The sequence below is a fragment of the Vulpes lagopus genome, chromosome 2 (assembly GCF_018345385.1).
Source record: "Vulpes lagopus strain Blue_001 chromosome 2, ASM1834538v1, whole genome shotgun sequence".
In the NCBI taxonomy this organism is placed as follows: domain Eukaryota; kingdom Metazoa; phylum Chordata; class Mammalia; order Carnivora; family Canidae; genus Vulpes; species Vulpes lagopus.
In genome coordinates, this window is record NC_054825.1 from 149,857,273 (window position 1) to 149,879,129 (window position 21,857).

The window sequence follows — 21,857 nt, forward strand, 5'->3', positions numbered from 1 at the left end:
TGAAGATGGCAAAGGAATCAGGTGGAGACAGATCAATAAAACTTAAGATCAGAGAGGGGAGAAAAAGTAAACCAATGATTCCAAAATCTTTTTTTTTCCCCAAAGTCTATTCTAATGCATGTGCTATCCTGCTTTCCTCTGGTGATGTCTCTTCCTTTCAAGGAAGCCATGGATTCCCTTCACATAAAAAGGCTGGTAGGTCGCGTGGCCTATATCCCAGAATCCACAGGCTGTTGGGGAACAGGACTTACCTATCTGGAGATCCCATAGCGCACAGGGCCAGTTCAGGGCTTCCAAAGGCTGCTGAAACAATATGATATATGGGCCTTTAGAGTCTGTATTCCCGAAGCCTCTTTGGATCTTGGGCTAATGAAAAAATTTAGGGTTCCAGACAAGAATCTGAATGAAAAATAAGCAGCTGAGTGTACTCCTTGGTCCTGGGCACGGACAATATGCGGACTCCCACGCAGGACAAGGACATCATGAGAATCTATAAGTCCAACACCACAAAGATGTCTGCACTGGAGAACTGTACACCACACTGATGCCCATGAGTGAACAAAGGTTCAAATCAATTCAAATCTGTTGAGCATCTGCTACATTTCAGGCACTGTTCCGCTGACCCTGCGACGATAGACATAAATGGTGCCAGCCATCAAAACCTGTCTGGGGGGGATCCCTGGGTGGCGCAGCGGTTTGGCGCCTGCCTTTGGCCCAGGGCGCGATCCTGGAGACCCGGGATCGAGTCCCACGTCGGGCTCCCGGTGCATGGAGCCTGCTTCTCCCTCTGCCTGTGTGTCTGCCTCTCTCTCTCTCTGTGACTATCATAAATAAATAAATAAATAAATAAATAAATAAATAAATAAATAAATAAATAAACAAACAAACCAACCAACCAACCTGTGACTATCATAAATAAATAAATAAATAAATAAATAAATAAATAAATAAATAAGTAAATAAACAAACCAACCAACCAACCAACCTGTCTGGGGGGATCCCTGGGTGGCGCAGCGGTTTGGCGCCTGCCTTTGGCCCAGGGCGTGATCCTGGAGACCCGGGATCGAATCCCACGTTGGGCTTCCGGTGCATGGAGCCTGCTTCTCCCTCTGCCTGTGTCTCTGCCTCTCTCTCTGTGTGACTATCATAAATAAAAAATAAAATAAAATAAAAATAAACCTGTCTGGGCTTACAAAGAGCGCATCGAGAACATGCCTTTGCAGGAACCCCGAGGCCCGGTGGGCATGCACCAGCTCCTGGTGAACACAGGCACCACCCCCACCTCTGAGCTCCTTCAAGCATGCCAGTAATGAAGTTGAGGGTCAGCCGGGTCATCACAGTCCCCGTGGAGGCCAAGAACCCGGCCGCCCCGCCCAAGCTGGTGAAGGGGCTCCAACGGCTAGCGCCCCACCGCAACCCCACGAAGAGCATCATCACCGACTCAGCGGGGCACACCCTGGCGCGTGCCGATGAGCTGCACCCGGATACGCTTGAGAAACCCTGAGGAAGCCCAGACATCTGCATCTCTATCAAGAAACCCAACACGGTTGTCTTGTGCCTCGAGACAGTCAGCAAGGCGTCGGACGTGTGGGGCCAGCTCCAGTCGCACCAGGAGCAAGTGACTGCGCGGAAGGCGCCGCCCCTCCCCGACGGCTGGTTGTGGACATCAAACTTGAGGTGTCTGCCAGCCAGGAGCTCAAGCAGCGGGCCCGCTCCAGGCCGAGAGCACGAGAAGGCTTCGCCCAAGGCCTACAAGACCTGACGCCAGGCCGCGATAACCTCCCTCGGCAGGCGCACGCGGCACCTCAACCCGGTCGCTGGCGACGGCGCAATGGCGGCCCCAAATGGCCTGAGGGGAGGGAGCACGCGCTTCAACGTCGGCGACGGGACGCCGCACGCCGCACGCCGCGCTCCGCACATGGCACGCAGACGGCCTCCCGGGCCATCTCGCGCCGCGCTGCCTCTACGTCAGCGCGCTGACCACGCAGCCCCTGCTGGTGGAGCCCGTCTGCCTCGTGGAGGCGCCGCGTCTACCTGATCGCTAGCGAGGCCTTGGGAGGGCAGCCATGCCTTTCCCCGCCACACGTCCGACCACTGCCAGGCAGATCCTGCCCGACGACCCCTCCCACAGCACCAGCGGGTGGCGGCGGGGACACACAGGTGCACAGGCCTGGTGGAAGGCATCCTGGCCCCAAACAGCTTCCTGAGCAGCTTGTACTCCACGCGCTCGCCACGGCAGCCCCAGGGCGGTGGGCAGAACACAGCGTGGCACCCGCTCGCCGACTCCCACAGCGACAAGCCCAGCGCGCCTGCCCACACTCTGCAGATGCAGGGACGTTTCGTCAGAGGGAACTCAAATGTCAGATACATACATACATACATTGACAGGTTGACTTGGGTCAGTGGATGTTCCCCACCTCCAGAGAAGGAACAAGCAGGTAGACATTTCTCATTGAACAGAAACCAGAAGGCAGGAAATCTTACACAATGAAAAGAAAAAAATCTTACACAATGTCCCCATGAGCATATCCAGTTGTGTTGGTGCCACTGGAATAATAAATTTTATATGTGGTGACAAACCAATCTGTCTAGGGAAGTGAGATAGGTAAATAGGCAACATAGCCTGTAAGTGACACAAATGACACAGAAGGTTCTAAAGTAGCACAGAGGAAGGAGTGATTAACTTGGTGTTGGGGCAGAGTATCTCTCTCTTTTTTTTTTAAGATTTTGTTTTAATTTGAAACAGAGAATGCACAATGGGGGGGTTGCAAGGGAGAAGCAGACTCCTGGTTGAGGAGGGAGCCCCACCCAGGTCTCAATCCTAGGACCCTAGTATCATGACCTGGGTGGAAGGCAAGAGGATTAACCAACTGAGTCATCCAAGTAGCCCCAAGACAGACTTTCTCATTCTGAGTGGTTAACTGAAATCCAAAAGCATTTCCTGGATACATATGCACTGCAATGAACCAAATCCTGGACAAATACATTTTCCAGCAGAGAGGAAAAGAGACGTTTCAAGCAGAAAAGATCACATACCTAAATAGATGTCTGAAAGATTATGGTGTCTTTGAAGAACTGTAAGACATTCCAAATCATGGAGGACAAAATTTGAAAGAAAAAAAGCAGCAGATGTGGCCGAGGTATGCAATAACTCATACTATGTATCGAATGCTATAATTCATATGTATAGGGTTTGATAATTCACAGTAAGTGCAGAAAACAGCATAAGTAAGTTTTGTGGAGGCTTAAGCCCAGACAGTGTTTGTATATATTAAGTGCTTGATAAAAGTTAAAACTTCTAGCAGCATTTAAGTGCTTATACCACAGAAATACTTAACCTTTCTGGCCTCAGGCTGCAACCTTCCTGCAAGGATAGGAGTTGGGGGAAGGTGTTAAGGGGGGTCAGTGAATCACCTTTCTCTCCTTCAGGCTGAAGGACACTCAACTGGTGCCTCTTCCCCACCCAGAAGTCCAACCTAGGGCTGGGACCAGTGCCATCAGATAAAACAGCATAGCTACTTCTTTTACTAACTTCCCCACCTGCTTGGAACTCCACTGGGAGATTTAGATTACTCTTTTTCTGAAAGATTCATGTATGACTCAAAGCAGTAAGGAGTTGGAGACAGAAATTATGCCTTTTTTTAAAAAAAAAAAAAAAGTTAACATTTTTATATTTCAAGAAGGAGACCGTGTTTGGGGCTTTTAAGAAGTATCTCTATGAAGGCTCATTCCCTTCCTAACTCTTCCTCTGTCTCCTTATCTTCCTGCCTTTCCCTCTCTTTGGGCCTTACTCCTCCCTATCTCTGTGTCCTTCCCATTTCTATCATTCCCTACTATTCCTACCAGGATGTAGATAGAGCCATTTCATAAGTAAGGAATCTTCTGCAACTTCCGGTTTTAGCTGGATGCCAGTGGGAGCTTTTTCTGACGCCCCCCCCCCCCCCAACACTTCCATAAGCCCTGTTCTGTAGGGTGCATTCTTTTGTGGAAGAGACATGCCAAGAGGGTGCTTCACCTCCAAAGGGCCTGCCTCCACTTTGCTTTCTGATGTTCTTTAAAGACAGACTTTATGAGAGTAGTTTCTTCCAAAGGTTACCCTGTCTAATCTACATAAGGAGTGTGTTTTCTTAATATAGCTTTAACCTTGTTCTTGTGAGTAACACTAGATCTCTTTCCTTGCCTGGTTTTCATTAAGGCCTTTCTTGATTAACTGAAAAATCACTCTGCCTGGATCATCTGAGACAATGGCACTGTACGCCAATAGTTTGTTCCACATTGCCATGTTTCTTCCTGATAAAAGTGTAAGAAATGTGTGTGTGTGTGTGTGTGTGTGTGTGTGTGTGTGTTGGGATAGGTAGAATGTGACATTGTTTATTGCACCAGGTATGTAAGTATTTATTTGAAATTTGATAAATAATCCCTTTTCTCCATCTCCATTGAGAACCGGAAAACCAGAGAGAGGCTTGCATTGTCAAAAGAGATTTCAGTTAACCACTCAGCATAAGAAAAGACACATCCAATACTTAGAGACTATTATCATTCTTACAAAAAGTGAATCTCCACAGGGGACTTTAGGATGGGCTGGTCTAGGTAGAACCTACCTCTTCCCAGGCTTAGTTTGTGGCCCCTCTTGGGGAAGGAAAGCTAACTTGAGTGCCCTCTCAGTACAGCCTTGAACTGATTCTAGAAAACATGGTTGCAGCTTCTTTTTCCTATCTGCTCCAAGCCTTAAATATGTGTTCTTCTCCTATGCAGATCACCACACAAATGCAACATCCCTTGGAAATACTGAGGCTAAGGCAGGAAGGATACATTGTTTATGATTTCCTCTTGTTTCTGGCTGAATTAAGCACTTATTTCTGCTATCATTGGAGGCAGCACTCAGAGCAGCCCCATTCTCTTGAGTCAATACTACCAGTCTTAAAATGACAAATGGAAACACACCAGAGGACACAGATGTTACTTGCCAGAGTGAAATAACTAGAATAACTGAAAAAAACCCAGAACTATTTTAGGTCACTATTCTTCCTGAATTACTGCTTCTGTTTTATTACAGCTTAATTTGTTTTTTAAGGTGAGACAATTTTTGTTAATCCAGCAATCCCACTTTGGGGAATTTGATAGCAATAAAGTCACCTTACTATCAGGATGCATGTCAAAATTGTTTAATGCAGCATTATTTATAGGATCAAAAAGTAAATTTTTCTTTCTTTTACATTAGTTTGCTGCTTGCTAGATTTAGAAGGGAAAGTTAATAGAGAACATAATTTGTTTTAATAATGAGAATAGCAGGGGTGACCAGGAAAAAAAACAAACTTCAAGATGACATTATGACTCAGTGAACTAGTTATCATTTTATTGTGTAACTGGCCATTCAACAAGAGGCTAATATATACCGGAACTGGCATCAGGAAATATCTGGCATGATGCAAGTCTTTGTTTTCCTTTAGACAAGGAAGAGGTCTTCAGTCAATAATTCAGAACCTCGAAAAACAGTGTCAAAATCAAACTGTCATACTACCAGCTCCCAGTGTATTTATGCTACAAGCATATTCAGTTCAGGTGGCAGAGATTTGTTAAGCAACTATTATATGTCAGGGAGGGTGCAGTTAAGATGAATAAGAGAGGCTCAGCTCTCAAAATAGTCAAATTGGATGGAGATGGGGTTGGTGGCAGACATACATGAGAAGGAGGAGGATGGTGATGATGACAACAGTGCAAATGTACTTTTAAGGAAAAAGAGTGTCACTGGACTTCCAGGAATAAAGGCGGGGCAGGGGTATATGGGTAACCCAGTGGACTTTTGGTGTTATCAGGGTAAGAAGTGCAAGATAAGGAGAGGTAGTAGATGCAGCTGGGAAGACTAGCCTTTGCCAGACCAAAGAAGATTATGCATTGTATACTATGGGATTTGGGATATTTTTATTGTAGGCAATGAGGAGCCACTCAAATATTTTCCATAGGAGAATGATATAGTCAGATTTGCATTTCAAATAGATCATTCCAGACTCAGATAGGCATATGCCCAAAAGCAGGTACAGGTAGGTGACAAAGGAAGTGTCTCAATGAGAAATGGTGAGAACTGCTTATGGGCAGTGATAACAGGGATGGAGAGGAAGGGCACCTGCCAGAGAGAATTAGAAGTAAATAGGTAAGATGATGTGATTGACTGGATATGAATGTGAAAGAGTTCCTAAGATGACTACGAGTGTTTTGGTTTGGTTGTCTGGATGGATAAAGGTAAGTAATAGAGACAGGTGCATTCATTAAAGGCCAAGCCCTGCACTTGACTCTGGATATATAGTGACGTACAAAATATTCACAGCTCCTGTCCTCATAGAGTTAACCATCTAGAGGAGGGGACAGACATCCATCAAAAAAGTCACATAAAAAAATGTCATGGCAAATGGTGCTTACGCTACGGACTATAATGGAAAAGTGAAGCTACTACAAGACAATGGAAGAAGAGTGCCTGGTGTGCAATAGGGAGTCACAGACATTCTCTAAGGAAATAATATATAGGAGGTAAAGTTAGGACCCAAGAAAAGCAGTAGGCCAAAGATGAAACCCTAGGGAACAATTGGGAATGGAGGACTGAAAGGCAGTAAAAAGCAGAAAAGTAGATGGAAAAAAATAGAAGGAAAATTTGTCAAGTAGAAAATTTCAAGGGATAATGTTCCAATGTTTAAATTTAGCACAGAGGAAAAGTAACATAGGACTAAAAAGACTCATTGATGGTAAGTATGGAGGTGATTGGTAATCTTGACAAGCAGTTCACGTAGAATCAGAAGCCAGATCTTAGTGATTGGAAGAGTGAATGAGAGGTAAGAAACTGTTGAAAGGAAGAAAAAGATCTCACATAATATTTAGGCTTTGAAGCAAAGGAGGGGTTGATTTTAGGATCAAGGGAAACTTGACAGCAGGTGGAAATTAAAGGGAGGGTGAACAAGGAAAATTGCTCCCTATTTTTAAAAAATCTCTTCCATACTCTGCATTTATTTTTATCTGCACTTATTTCTGAACTTATTGTGACTGCCCTTGGCTGCTGACCCTAAGACTCAGGATTCTTCTCAGGGAATTCATAAAACATGAAGTTTGCCCCTTTCCTATCTTTTGGGAAAACTCAATTCAATTACATTTTTTTTAATCATTATCATTTCAGAGTCCCTAACTCAGACTAAATGGGCAATCAGAGGCTATTCTGAGCCTTCGGTCTCTCAGGAAACATGGAGTTAGGCTTCAGTATCTATGTTTCAAATACAGAATTCTTTATGGTTCTAGTTCTTGAACAAGAAGCAAAGGAAAAACCATAATCTTAAAGCTTTAATTTGATGGTACTGTGTGTATCAGTGAGTGGGTGGAAGGAAAAAGACTTACCTTTAATTCAGATGAAATATAGCTGAGAAATAATTCCTATCCATTCAAAAGGTCAGCTTTGTATCTCATACCAAAGTTCTTCAGGAAAGGTAGCCCACCGCACTTGTTTGATTTTCCCTAAGAGAATCTGATTTTGCACATCTGACTCTACGTTTGTTTTTACAGAGTACAGACTAATGCAAGCACACTTTTCATTCCATTCACCACTAATGAGAAAAGATTGTAACTCGAATAGCTCTTCCTATATAGCAATAGCAAAACACTACCAAATATAGCCATGTCTAACTATTATTAATATCTTTAAGCTTGGGGACCATAGCCACAATAACTAGCACTATAATTAGCTGCTTCATCAGCCTGGCTTGGGAAAACACACTGTGAGTCCTATTCTTGCACTGAATATCCAGTACATGACTAATTGCTGATTTAAAAATTCAGGCCCATGACTCTAGAGAATATCTGTAACAGTGTAAAACACTTTCTAATTATTCATTAAGAATAAAACGGGCATCTATTGTATGCCTCCAACCTACTAAAGGTTAATGTTGAGGGTTTTATGCAGGCCATGCTCATAAATTTACAAATTGTGCCCATGAATTTAAATTCTAGTAATTCAGCTTATTAAACGCCAGTCACATCCTCTCCCTTAAAAGGCAGAATTTTACAAGTAGAATATAAATGTATTCATTGACTTGTGATTACTTACACGACTTCCAAAACAGGTGAGTTGCACGTGTAGTCTGATTATTTTGTTAGGTTCTGACATGATTTTCTACTTCCCCTTTCTCACTCACTACAATACTTCAATGTGAACATGTGACTGTTACAGAGATTCTAATCCATGTTCTTTCTTACATATCTGAAGGACAGCTTGAGATATGTGGTGGTGTCTGCTCCCAAGCCCAGCTCAGATGCTCTAGCCAAAAGGAAAGGATTCCTACACAATCCATGAGTCACTTTGGGACCTGTGCCTAGGAAGATCTTTCCCCTTCCAAAAGGGACTGAGCCCACTGCAAACTGGCTCTTGGGCAGGTTCTTGGACAGACTTAGATGGAGGATACTTTTGTAGAGACTACTGTTAGTTTCCAGTGGGTTCTTGCCACTAGTCGGGCTATATTCCTCACCTAGTGATTGCCTTCTTATCTAAAATTTCCTACAATTTCAGTTTCATAAAATATGATTATCCTTCCTATGGAGAAAGGCATTTGACCCTAGAGGCAGTTGAATTCGGGGCAGGTCATTTGCAGTGGGAAGATCCATAGAGATTTTTATTCATTCTGCAAACACTAAGTGCCTGCACACCCAGAGCTGTGAGGATGAAATTGAAAAAAATTTAGCCCCCTTTCTCACAGCAGCTTCATCTCCGCAGACTGCACCATCACCTCTGTAGAAAAACGATGGTGCTTTGCCAGGTAGAGATGAAGTTCTTTATTTTTTTTTTAGGTTTATTTATTTATTTATTCATGAGTGACAGAGAGAGAGGCAGAGACACAGGCAGAGGGAGAAGCAGGCTCCACGCAAGAAGCTCGATGTGGGACTCGATCCCTGGACCCTGAGATCACACCCTGGGCTGAAGGCAGATGCTCAACCCCTGAACCACCCAGGCGTCCCAAAGTTGTTGTTGTTGTTGTTATTGTTGTTTTTATGATAGTCACAGAGAGAGAGAGAGAGAGAGAGAGAGGCGGAGACACAGGCAGAGGGAGAAGCAGGCTCCATGCACCGGGAGCCCGATGTGGGATTCAATCCCGTGTCTCCAGGATCGCGCCCTGGGCCAAAGGCAGGCACCAAACCGCTGCGCCACCCAGGGATCCCCGTCCCAAAGTTCTTAATCATTAAAGGCCTCATAGACATGTTACAATCCCTGAGTTAACCTATTTCAATTATTTGTACTTTTCATAGCCAGGACGTTTTCATTTATTCTAATTCCTGGTTTCTCAACATCAGCCCTATTGACATTTTGGACTGGACAAAATCCCTAGTTGTGGGGGCCGTCCTGTGCATTGCAGAATGTTTAGCAGCTTCTCGTGCCTCTCCCCACCACATGCCAATAGTAACCCCACTAGGGGAGACAACCAAAAAGATTTCCATGCATTGCCAAATATTCCCTGGGGGACAAAGCTTCCAACCTAACTTGAATCTGTTCTTTTACAATTCGATGTCACGTTTTTGTTGCTGTTTTTGTTTACTATGGGGATAGAGAATAACTGGCCACCATTCCCTATTGAATAAGTTCAAGGGAAGCCTTTTTTACTTTTCTAAGCAAATATAAAAATTTCATCCTCTGACTAGATTTCACTATTTTTAAGTGAACGATAGTGTAACATCGAACCGATTATCTTGGTTTCTTATTGACAACATTCCTAGTTTCTTTTCTTTCCCCACTTTTTTTTAAAATTTTCATAAGTATATCAAAGACAGATTTCTAGCTAGTTTTCATTTGGAAATCAATGATTCTTAACCATTTCTATATGACCCTTTGCTATTCAAGTCAATGAAAACTAAGTAGCCACTCCTTAGAAAGATATGCATGCACACACATATAATTTTTGCATGTAATTTTAGCAAATTTGAGGCTACCACCCCTCCAAGCTCTTTCCTGGACCCTAGGTTAAAATTCTGTTCTAAAAAAAAAAAAAAAATTCTGTTCTAAAACTAGTGCCAGTTCTTTGAGTTATGATTTTGTGAGGTTATAAAATAAAGCAAGTCAGAAAATGGCTGATAAAGTTTGATTATCACAAAGGCTTTGCTCTTCTTTTCTAGGTAAACTGTCCAAGCGCTGTTAACCTTTTCCGAAGCATCCAACCATCCTGCTTCTTTTCAACCCTGTCATTGTTCCTTCTGTGTTTGCCAATCTATTATTCTCTTTGCTTTAATTACTGATTTTGTTTTTTTTATTAAAGATTTTTATTTATTTATTTTTTCATAGAGACACAGAGAGAGAGAGAGAGAGAGAGAGAGAGAGAGAGAGAGGCAGAGACACAGGCAGAGGGAGAAGCAGGCTCCATGCAGGGAACCCGATGTGGGACTCGATCCCGGGTCTCCAGGATCACACCCCTGGCTGCAGGCGGCGCTAAACCGCTGCGCCACTGCGGCTGCCCTAATTACTGATTTTGATAGTAGTAAAGCCATATCACCCAACAGCAGAAGTTGGGACATGTCCCACCCTCACTACTACCTACTCATCACCCAGCAACTGCTGAAGAGGACCTAGCAGGTCCCTTGAGGCTAGTGTGACCCTGCTGTGAGCTGTCCCCTCATCCACTTCTTCACATCCACTCCTCTACAAAGAGAGAAATCACATGCACAAAAGCTTTGGCAAGCAATCCAAATGATTCCTTGCAAGAGATGAAAGAAAATGAGCACATTGTCAAGCAAATAACTTCCAAATATCTATATAAGCATTTCTCCAGTGTGGCTCTGTTTCTCCAATTCTCCCATTTGGCTCTGTGGTTCCTCCTGGCTCCCATCTTGTCCTATGCAGAGCAATTATACCCTGCCCTCAACCCCAGATACCACTCCATTCTGGCACACAGTCAAAAAGGCCTTGAGGTTAATGAGACCCCCCTCCTCCTGAGAAGGCAGTTTAAGATCATCAATTATTACTTCAACATGTACTTTGGTGAGTCACCCTCTGCCCCCCCCCCCCGCCCCCCAATGCCAAACCCCAGTGATTCATCAGAGTGTTTCTTCCAAATACACATTCTTCCCCAAAGGAATTCTCATGCCACCTGCTAAGAAACTAATAGTTTTTCCATGTCATTACACCAGTACAAGCTAGCAGAAGTGGTTATTTTCTATACCCTTGCTACTTTAAGTACGCTCTCTGGAGGAGTAACATTAGTATTACCTGGCAGTTTGTTAGAAATGCAGAATTTCAGGCTCCTTCCCAAATCTACTGAATCTGAATCTCCTCACCCACACCTTTGCCTCACCCTCTACCCACTACCATCCTCTGGACTTTAAAATGTTTCTTCAACCTCTCAGATTCCTTTGATTGTCCTCTCTCTCCTCATCCATTTATCTCATGCAAAGGAGAGAACAGGACATTTTACAATAGCAATGCCCTGTTCTAAGTACTCTAACATGTACCAGGCATTGTGCTAAGCTCTTTTGTATGCATCACTTCATTGAATGCCTTACAACCACCCTGAAAGTAGATAATCTTATCCTCATTTACAAATGAAGAAACTAAGGCTCAGGAAGATCAAATAACTTGTCCGTGTTCTCATAGCTGGTCAGGAGGCAGAGGCAGGATCAAGCCCTAGTCTGTTCTTTCCCTGTTACCATGGTGTCAGGTGTAATTAGTTACCTGGTACTCAGGATCTATACAGATGTTATGTATACACACACACACACACACACACACACACACACATAGATATATAAAGTGATTTCCCTTCTTCATCCCTTTCCTCAAGCAGCCCACCTTTGAAGGCTGTCCTGGACTAGTAAATTGGCAATACAATGTGATATGTGCTATTATGGTGCTAAAAGTAGGATGTTATGAGCACCCGCAGGAGGAGCATATAACTCAGCACTAGGTATGAAGTTCAGTTTGTTGTGAGGCATGACACTCTAGCCAAAACCTGAAGGAAAAGATGGGAAGAAGAATTTCTGAGCAGAGGAAACAGGGTGAAGGTCAGAAGCAAGAGATGGTAGGGCCAGTTCAACAAATGAACAAAAGGAAATTCGGTATGGCTGGAGCAGAATGGAGAGGCTTGAGTTGGGTAAGGAGGAGGGAGGATGGACAATGGGATGAGAAAAGGCCCAGAGGCGAGCAGGAATCCTATCATGAACAGCCTTTGGAGCTGCATAAGGAGTTTGCTCCAAATCCTGAGAACAAGAAGTGTCATTGAAGTTTTTTAGCACAGAAGGGATGTGACCACATTTGTTTTACAAAGATTCCTCTTCCATGGGGTGACAGATTGAAGGGAGAGCCTGAAAAGATGATGAAGAAAACTGACAAGGCAGTTGAAATAATATGGATGATAGCTGCTGGTGGCCTGAACTCAGGTAAGAGCAAAAAGGATGGAGAAGCAAAGGATAGAGCTACTTAGGACATCAGTAGGGCTTGATGGATCTGATATGAGACTGGCAAGGGATAGGGACATTGTGATGATGTCCTGTATGTTTGCTTAGGCAGGGGTATGGCTGATAATGCCATATATTTGGATATGTTATCAAAGATATCCCTACAATGGCATCTAACTTGATCTCGGCTCGGGTCTTGGTCTTGGAGTTGTAGGTTCAGACCTACAAGGTCTGAAAAATCCCTACAAATCATCTCTAAATTAAGATATGAATAACACTTTATCTACTAACATACTTACAGCTAAATGTCCCCCTCTCATTATGAGAAGCCCCTTAATCATTTATTTTCAGATGAATACACTTACTGGTGTAACTGGCTCCTTATGGGGCATACACAGTGAAGATTATTGTCAAAGCATAATTTTCCAAAGATCACTGAACAGGGGAAATGTTGAAGATTCTAGTGATTTCCAGTAAGTTATGCATGTCACTGCAGTCATTTCACTGGAGGATTATCAAACATAGGTTAAAACAAAAGAGGAAGGGACACCTGGGTAGCTCAGCAGTTGAGTGGCTGCCTTGGGCTCAGGGAGTGATCCCCACATCTGGCTCCCCTTGGGGAGCCTGCTTCTCCTTCTGCCTCTCTCTCTCTCTCTGTCTCTCTCTCTCTCTCTCTGTCTCTCATGAATAGATAAATAAATCTTTTAAAAAAAACAAAAGAGGAAGAAATAATAAGCTACACACCACAGAAAAAAGGGGGATCAGTTATAAAATATAAAAATTATCAAGGAAAAAAATATTGGCCACAGATAACACAAACCTAAAAGCCTACATAAGAAACAGGCTTATTGGGGGATCCCTGGGTGGCTCAGCGGTTTAGCGCCTGCCTTCAGTCCAGGGCATGATCCTAGAGTCCCGGGATCAAGTTCCACATTGGGCTCCCTGCGTGGAGCCTGCTTCTTTCTCCCTCTGCTTCTCTCTCTCTCTCTGTGTGTCTCACGAATGAATAAATAAAATCTTTAAAAAAGAAAGAAAGGAACAGGCTTATTACTGACTAGTTCTATTTTTTAATTTGTTTCAAGCTTTTATTTAAATTCTATTTAATTAACATACAGTGTAATATTTGGTCTCTGAAGGAGAATTTAGTGATTCATCCCTTCCATACAACACCCAGCACTCCTCACAAGTGTCCTCCCTAATACCCATCACTCACTTAGTCCATCCCCTGCCCACCTCCTGCCATCAACCTTCAGTTTGTTTTCCATAGTTAAGAGTCTCTTATGGTTTGCCTCCCTCTCTTTTTTTTTCCTTTCTTCCTCCATGTTTATCTGTTTTGTTTCTTAAATTCCACATACGAGTGAAATCATACAGTATGTGTCTTGTGTATTTCTCTGACTTACTTCACTTAGCATAATACACTCTAGCTCCATCCATGTCACTATAAATGGCAAGATCTCATTCTTTTTATGACTGAGTAATATTTATGTGTGTGTATGTAAGTATGTATGTACCACATCTTCTTTACCCATTCATCAGTCAATGGATATTTGGGCTCTCTCCATGATTTGCCTATTGTTGATAATACTGCTATAAGCATCTGAATGCACATGCCCCTTCGATTCAGTGTTTTTGTATCCTTTGGGTAAATACCCAGCAGTGCAATTGCTGGGTCATAGGGTAGCTCTATTTTTAGCTTTTTGAGGAAACTCCATACTGTTTTCCAGAGTGGCTGCTCTCTGTTTGCATTCCCACCAACAGTCTAAGAGGGTTTTTCTTTGTCCACATTCTCGTCAACATTGGTTGTCTCCTGTGTTGTTAATTTTAGCCATTCTGACAGGTGTGAGGTATCTCATCGTGGTTTTGAATTGTACTTTTTTTTAAAGATTTTATTTATTTATTCAGGAGATACAGAGAGAGACAGAAAGACAGAGAGAGAGAGAGAGAGAGAGAGAGAGAGAGAGGCAGAGACACAGGCAGAGGGAGAAGCAGGCTCTTTGCAGGGAGCCCGACGTGGGACTCTATCTCGGGTCTCCAGGATCACAACCTGGGCTGAAGGTGGCGCTAAACCTCTGAGCCACACGGACTACCCCTTGAATTGTATTTGTTGAGCATCTTTTCATGTGTTTGTTAGCCATTTGTATGTCTTCTTTGGGAAAATATTATTGACTAGCTCTAATTTCAGACATGACTATTGAAAGTTTCTCCACCTCCACATGCCTATAAAATGATTTTCAGTATCTTTTTTGACAGCACACATATTAAAAATAGGAATAAATTCTTGAAAACCCTATGTATTTTAAATCTGAAGGACTGGGTTCTATGTAAGTTAATTTTTTTTCAGATATTAAGAGGAAGGTAGAACACCAGAGAAGTCATTGCTTTTTCTCTTTAGCACAGAGGCAGGTAGAAAAGGCAACCTTATTTTTTTTTTTTTGTTATAGTTATAGACCAAAAGGTAAAAATGAATGATAAAGATATTAGAATTTCACATTCGTATAAGGAATTTATGCATATTTTGAAACTAGGATTGAAAAACATTCCTAAGGATTGCACATATATCACCTGTAATATTGTTTGAATTAGTTGTATACTTGCTTTGGTCCATCACAGATTCATGTTAATTGGCATATATCCTCCTTTGTCTTGCATCAAAGGATCCTTTGGAAGTATCAGTGTTAAAAACACTGTTTCAGTGATTAGGGAAGTCGTCAAGAATACTGACCTCCCACTGCTCAGTATGACTTTAACAGGTACCTCCTGGTGAAATTCTGCTCATGTTTAACTGCCAGCAAAACTTGTCCATTCCCTGCACAAATGCAATAATTTTTTATCTTAAGATGAATCTTTCACTATCAGGTTCCTCTTTCTTTTCATTTTAGGCACCAGGAAGATCAGAATGCAGAAGTTGGGGCCCAGCTTTAGTCTTTTTATGGGACAGAATCCTCACAAACTCATGGGTTTTTCATTAAATTGTGTATGAGCCTAAAAAGAGTTCTAAATTATTTATATTTATAGCCCTTCTACAATTGTAAGAACCACAACAAGTGTACAAAGTTTAATGCAAACAATGGAGTAAAACTACAATTCATTTCACTGGCATTTGTAAACATGACAGGTGAAGCTATGTTGTCAAAACTGATCCTCACTCACAGAGTTCTGCTGTACCTTGTGTCTGTTACTCCAGTGTGTGGCATGCTGACTCAATGCTCTCACTCCTTTTCTCTGTTAAAATTATTGTGAACCTGTCAATTGTATGATGTGTTATAGTGACATTAGAGCTTTGGTGCAAACAGATCATTTACATTTAAGGTCTATCTTTGTGCTTTTCTCATGTATTTCCATGACCATCCAACTATAAACATGAACTCAGTTGCAAATATGAGGTAGTGAGTGATCATAGAGATGACCCAGAGTGTTTTTATATTATTTTCTAAATTGCCATAAAAATCAAAAAGCGGAAGTATTAAATGCTCATAGAAAACTAATAGTCCCCAAGAATGTATCTGGTATATTCCTGTTGACAATACTGATTTAGGGGTTAGTGGCCTATCAGTTTCCCCTCTGGTCCCATCTTTCCATTCTACTTTTATTTTCTAGTTGGCCTCATTTTTAGAAAATCTGTATTTTTGATATATGATGCTGTATGCTCTTTTGTAAACTACCTAAACTACTCTGAAGCAGAATAGAATAAAAACCCACAGCTCATGCTGCCAAAGAAATAATTGGGAGGCAATTGGCTTAAAACACCATCAGCCAGTTTCATGCTGAGATTTTTGCTCTCTTATCTGCAGTCCTTTTCTCCTATCAGCTTTTGATGTGCATTCTCAAAGCCATAGAAAGCTAATGAAATGATTTCTAAAATTGTTTTCTGTTAAAAAATGCCATTTAATATCGTGGCTCATTACGGTCCTAACTAGAGTATATGAAATAAGCTGGCCTAATACCAAATTAGCTTTAAACAGAAAAAATAATTATTTTAAGAGGTGGCCCAAAATCTTAATATGGGTATCAAGAAATAAGGTTGTCAAATCCTCTAACAAAATTGCCTCAGTCTCTAAACAGCACCCCTTTCTGAGAGTATCTTGCTCATCCTACCATCCACACACCCTGGTGTCTGGCCTAAAGGTTAGGTGGAACTCTTCCAAGAAACACTCCTTCAGGCCTGGAGAGGTGGAATGCTTATTCTGATGACAGCTTGATAATGTGAGATGGGATTGTGGGTAGTGAACAATGTGGCTTTTGTGTTGGGGGAACCTACAGATGGGTTCCTTTCATCAGAGATTTTTAAGAGGGAAAACCTGCTTTAGACTGGCACCTAAGTTCAGATCCTGCAGCACTTTTCTAGATCAAAAGGACCTAAATCGGTAATTCTGAACTTGAGAATATTCCCACATACATAAATGCAACCTAAGAGCCAAATAGCCAAGGACAGTTATCTACATAAGCATACCATTCATATCACTCTGGGTCTGCACCTCTCTCTATTCTCCCACTAGACTAGGGATGTAGATTCAATCTTTTTCATTTTTAAATTCTCAGAATCTAGCATGGTATTTGGTATTTAGTAGGTGACAACATCTCTTTATACTTAAATTCTGGTAACTAGGAACACTGGGTGGCTCAGTGGTTGAGCCTTTGGCTTAGGGCATGATCCCAGGGTCCTGGGATTGAGTCCTACATCAGGCTCCCCACAGGGAGCCTGCTTCTCCCTCTGCCTGTGTCTCTGCCTCTCTCTGTGTCTCTCGTGAATAAATAAATAAAATCTTTCTTAAAAAATTCTGGTAACTATAGAAAAACACAAGTGTAGCAGATACAGGCTAGCTATTCACCAAATTCCTTTTTCCTTTCCTCCAGGGCCTACGATTAGTTTACATTTCTAGCAGCCTCTCGCATAGGTAAATGTAGCCATACGACTAAACCACTAAATTATGGACAAAAATGGATGTGCCACTTCCAGACCTGGCCCGTAAGAATTCATCATATGATTTCCCACTACCTCTCTTTTCCCATTTGCCTCTGAATGTTGGCACCCAGAGTGACCTTGGAAGGCAAGGTCAAAAATGACAGAGACTGTGTAAGCCTGGATCCCTGAATAACTTTGTAGAGCACAGCCTCCTTTGCTGGTCCCTTGCTGCCAAATAGACTTAACATGAGTAAGAAATAAAATTTTGTGTTGACAAGCTACTGAGGTTTAGGGTTCATCTGTTTTAGCAGCTAGCACCACCCAAACTAATGCAACACATTATAAAGAAGATGCTTTATTGGGTTTATTAAAGGGAAAGTATCATGATGTTAAGTGTGCCATTTAGAGTTAGACCTGGGCTTGAGTTCTGGATTTGATGCCCTCACTCAGAGGCCTTTGGAACACATTTAACACCCCAACCCCACATCAGGGTTGTTGTGAGGACCGAATAAGATCTAGTATGGCTATACCCTAGCATAGTTCTTGGCTCCTTGGACCACACTATTGGTGTGACTACATGACTATGGGAAATATAATTCTGTCTGTTGGACTCCTTCTTGATCTCTTCCAATATCATGGTCTAATTCTCTCTCTTTTTTTAAGATTTTATTTATTTACTCAGGAGAGGCAGAGACAGAGAGGCAGAGACATAGGCAGAAGGAGAAGAAGGCTCCCTGCAGGCGAAGGAGCCTAATGTGGAACTCGATCCCAGGACCCCAGGATCACTCTGTGAGCCAAAGGCAGATGCTCAACCACTGAGCTATCCAGGCGCCCCTCATGGTCTCATTCTTAATCCCTATTCCTATCAGTGAAGGAGTTTCCACCAGACTTGGACTTGCATTTTGAGCCTGCATATTTTATGCTCTGGCTATTTTCCAGGTATGTATTACCTCAAAGGCTATGTAAGTCCCAGTATCTGCCCCTAAAGAATCACCCTTTCAACATGCCCTGTTTGTGAATACTCGATATTGTCAAACTCTTCAACGCTCTGACAAGCAAAGTTCTGTAAAGGGCCAAGATAGGACTCTCTTTTTTAGGAAAGGATACCAATAGCATACTGGACATTGCCACCCAGATCTAGCATGACCTTAAGTGAGGGAGGAGAGACTCCATGTTCCCTGAGTCTTCTAACATGTTAGGATGTTTTCCACTGCCACTTTAACCTCTACTTAAATACCCCAAAAGAATATTATTTCATTTTTCCAATGATTGAGACTCCATAAGGTTTAATCCAACTGAAAACTTGGATTTTGCTAAATGAAGGTTCTGGCTTTCCAAATTGGGCTCAGTATTGCCAGGTTATAGAATTCCACTTTGCCCGACTTGCCATCACTTTAATTTATAGACCTGTGGTCAGACGTTTCTTACTTGTAGTCAAAGAAGCCTTTGCCAAGTCGGTAAAAGACAGAACCATACCATCCTTTAAGGGGAATCACTAATGGCTAATGCTCATGTACATTTCTTCTGAACTGGTTGGAACGTAGTCGGCAAAAGCAAGACGATCCCTGGCCACCAAAGCCATATGTGAAAAATACAACAGGGTAAAAACCAGGATCAAAAGGCTTGAATGCCCACAATAATGAGCACCAGGTCAGTAGGGTTCAGAACACTAGAACAGGGCTGGGCAGGTTTTAGATTAGATAATCTAGCATTAGCAAGATTTCTGATAAAACGAAGATGCAAAAAAACAACTCATAGGTGTTTCCAAGTAATTCAGAACACATAGCTTAGTGGGTATACACACAGCTTCAGAAATTAGAATTCTCCTAGTCTCCTACCTACCCTGATGTGGTAATGGGAAAATTATTTATTTAATTCCCTTGAACCCAGTTGAACCTTAATGTTCTCATGAGGGATATAGGGGTGGTAAAACAATCATAGGATGGTTTTAATGGTTAAATAAGATAATGCATGTGAAATGCTGATTGATGGCTTGTATCCTGTGTGCTGCAGGATTACCTCGTCATTCCTGCCAACTCCCTAGACCTCCAAGAGCCTTTTCTATTTCTTTTAATCGTTTTATTTAAATTCAGTTAAATTAACATATACTATATAATTAGTTTCAGAGGTAGAATTTAGTGATTCATGAACTGCATACAAAACCCAGTGCTCATTATATCACATGCCCTCCTTAATACCCATCACCCAGTTACCCCATCCTCCAACCCCCTCCCCTCCAGGGAATCCTCAGTTTACTTCCTAGAATTAAGAGTCTCTTATGGTTTGCCTCCCTGTTTTCCTCTTATTTTATTTTTCCCTTTCTTCCCCATGTTTATCTGTTTTGTTTCTTAAATTCCACATATAAGTAAAATCATATAGTATTTGTCTTTCTCTGATGGACTTATCTCACTTAGCATAATACCCTCTAGTTCCATCCACCTCTTGCAAAAGGCAAGATTCACCCAAGAGCCTTTTTCTGATTAACATAAGCTTACATCCTCTAGGGGAACTCCCCATCTATCCAGGAGGCCTCAGGGAATGTGATAGAAGATGGAAATCTATTGTTTAAGTAGATTTAGGGCTCTGTCAGGATCCTTCCACCCCATAGACTCATTCAAACCAAATCTTAGGTTTGCATCCTGCATCAGGGGTCAAGTCCTCAACCCAGTCATGGTGGGACTCTATTCTCTGAGTACAGGTCCTGGCAGGCTATATCACCTCAACATTATTTCTCCAAAGGCTCCTTCCCATGTATTTCACATTTTGTTTGCTAGCCAGTAAACTTTGAAGGTTGTGCACAAGGTCACACTTTGCTGCCTTCTAAACAGATGCATGTTTAGTCACCAGACTCGGTGGAAGCATTTTGTTTTGGGCATCTGTCTGAAAATTGTGCTTACACATCACCATCAGCTGGACTCATTTCCAGGCCAATTCTCTCCACAGAAAAATGAAATCAATAACTCACATCATATCCATGTCTGAAGAAACTGCATATTTTGCAATCTTTCTGCTTGGGACCAGGGTGCCTATACCAATGGATTTAAACCTTTTTTGTTGTCATGAATTCTTTTGAAATTCCACATGAAACTTCAGACTATCTTCCCAGCAAGGGGAAAAAAAAAAAAAAAACAGAAGCAGAAATCATATACACAAAACATCTTTAATATTTTATCAAATTATCTTTATCTTTATTTTTACTAATTAGGTTTTATATCAAAAAGTAATACATTCTAAAGGAAAAACAGTTCAGAAGGGGAGAAAATGAACATAAAATTTCCCTTTGTGGGATGCCTGGGTAGCTGAGTGGTTGAGCATCTGCTTTCAGCTCAGGGCATGATCCTGGGGTCCTGGGATTGAGTCCCACATTGGGGTCCCCGCGGGGAGCCTGCCTCTCCCTCTGCCTATGTCTCCGCCTCTCTCTCTGTGTCTCTCATGAATAAATAAAGAAAATCCTTTGAAAAAAAAATTCCCTTTGCTACCACCCTCCCTCAGCCTCACTCCTGAGAAGTAATAACTATAATAATTCTTTGTATATACTTCCATTTAAAAATATATAGGTACAGGTGCTCTTTGCTTTGCACAGTAGTCTTGAACCATAAAAATAACTGCACACATGGAAACCATGCAGGGTGATGTTAGCAATAATGAGAAAAATTCCAGCTGTTTCATTATCTTTGAAGCTTTTTGTCAGAACATTAGACATTCTCTGTTGATCATAAATGTAGAAGAAAAACAAAACGTAGTAAAACTGCTCTTTATTTAGAGACATTGAAAGCACTGAGAATTAAAGTATCATATTTCTTTGTAAAATCTTTGGCAAGAATGTTTGCCTTCTATTTGTCATATAACTTGATGATGTTGAGAGAGTGTCTTCTCCGTACCTTGTCAAACTGTCATATACCTTTCCAAATTTGGGTCCACTTCCAATGCTTGTCCTTTGTGATTTCAACATCATGAAATAATTCTGAGAACTGCTCTCGTGTGAAGTTCTTTGCTGGTCTCACTGCCCTACGGATACCTTCATGTTTCTTCCCACAACCTCTTCCGTTGTGTATCCTGGTGAGTAGGGGCCTTCCCAAAGTCCCCCTGCTGCCTACCCCAAGTCACTCAAGGGTGGCAGTGTCAACATCCCTGTGGTCAGCTTTTTCTTCTATGCATCCATTTCATGAGATTCGACTTTATCTTCCATTATTATCATTAGTCTTTTTTTTTAAAGATTTTATTTATTTATTCATGATAGACATAGAGAGAGAGAGACAGAGACACAGGCAGAGGGAGAAACAGGCTCCATGCCAGGAGCCTGACGTGGGACTTGATCCGGGGACTCCAGGATCTCGCCTTGGGCCAAAGGCAGGCACTGAACGGCTGAGCCACCCAGGGATCCCCTGTTGTAGATTCCCTCTTTTGATCATTCGCTTTTGTAAAATGTCACCTGAGTCTCTAAACTTGCTTCACCATGGGTTTGTGAACTGAATAACAAATATGCATGTGGAGGCCAAGAAAAATCAAGGCCATTCCACCTCAAGTTTAGCATTAGCACAAGTAC

General features: G+C 42.1%; 1 protein-coding gene across 18 annotated transcripts in view; it reads right to left on the reverse strand.

The window, feature by feature from the left end:
* GLIS3 (GLIS family zinc finger 3) overlaps positions 1–21,857 on the reverse strand; it is a 622,522-nt gene that overhangs the window by 547,101 nt on the left and 53,564 nt on the right. For 2 of the 18 annotated variants that reach the window (XM_041729444.1, XM_041729322.1), the window contains one exon: positions 252–303. The exons of 15 other annotated variants lie outside the window; for them this stretch is intronic. The gene's annotated coding sequence lies outside the window, so the exon portion shown is untranslated. Of the gene's footprint in view, positions 1–251; positions 304–985; positions 1,002–21,857 lie in introns of those variants that run through there. One more of the 18 variants, XM_041729463.1, reaches the window with a different exon arrangement.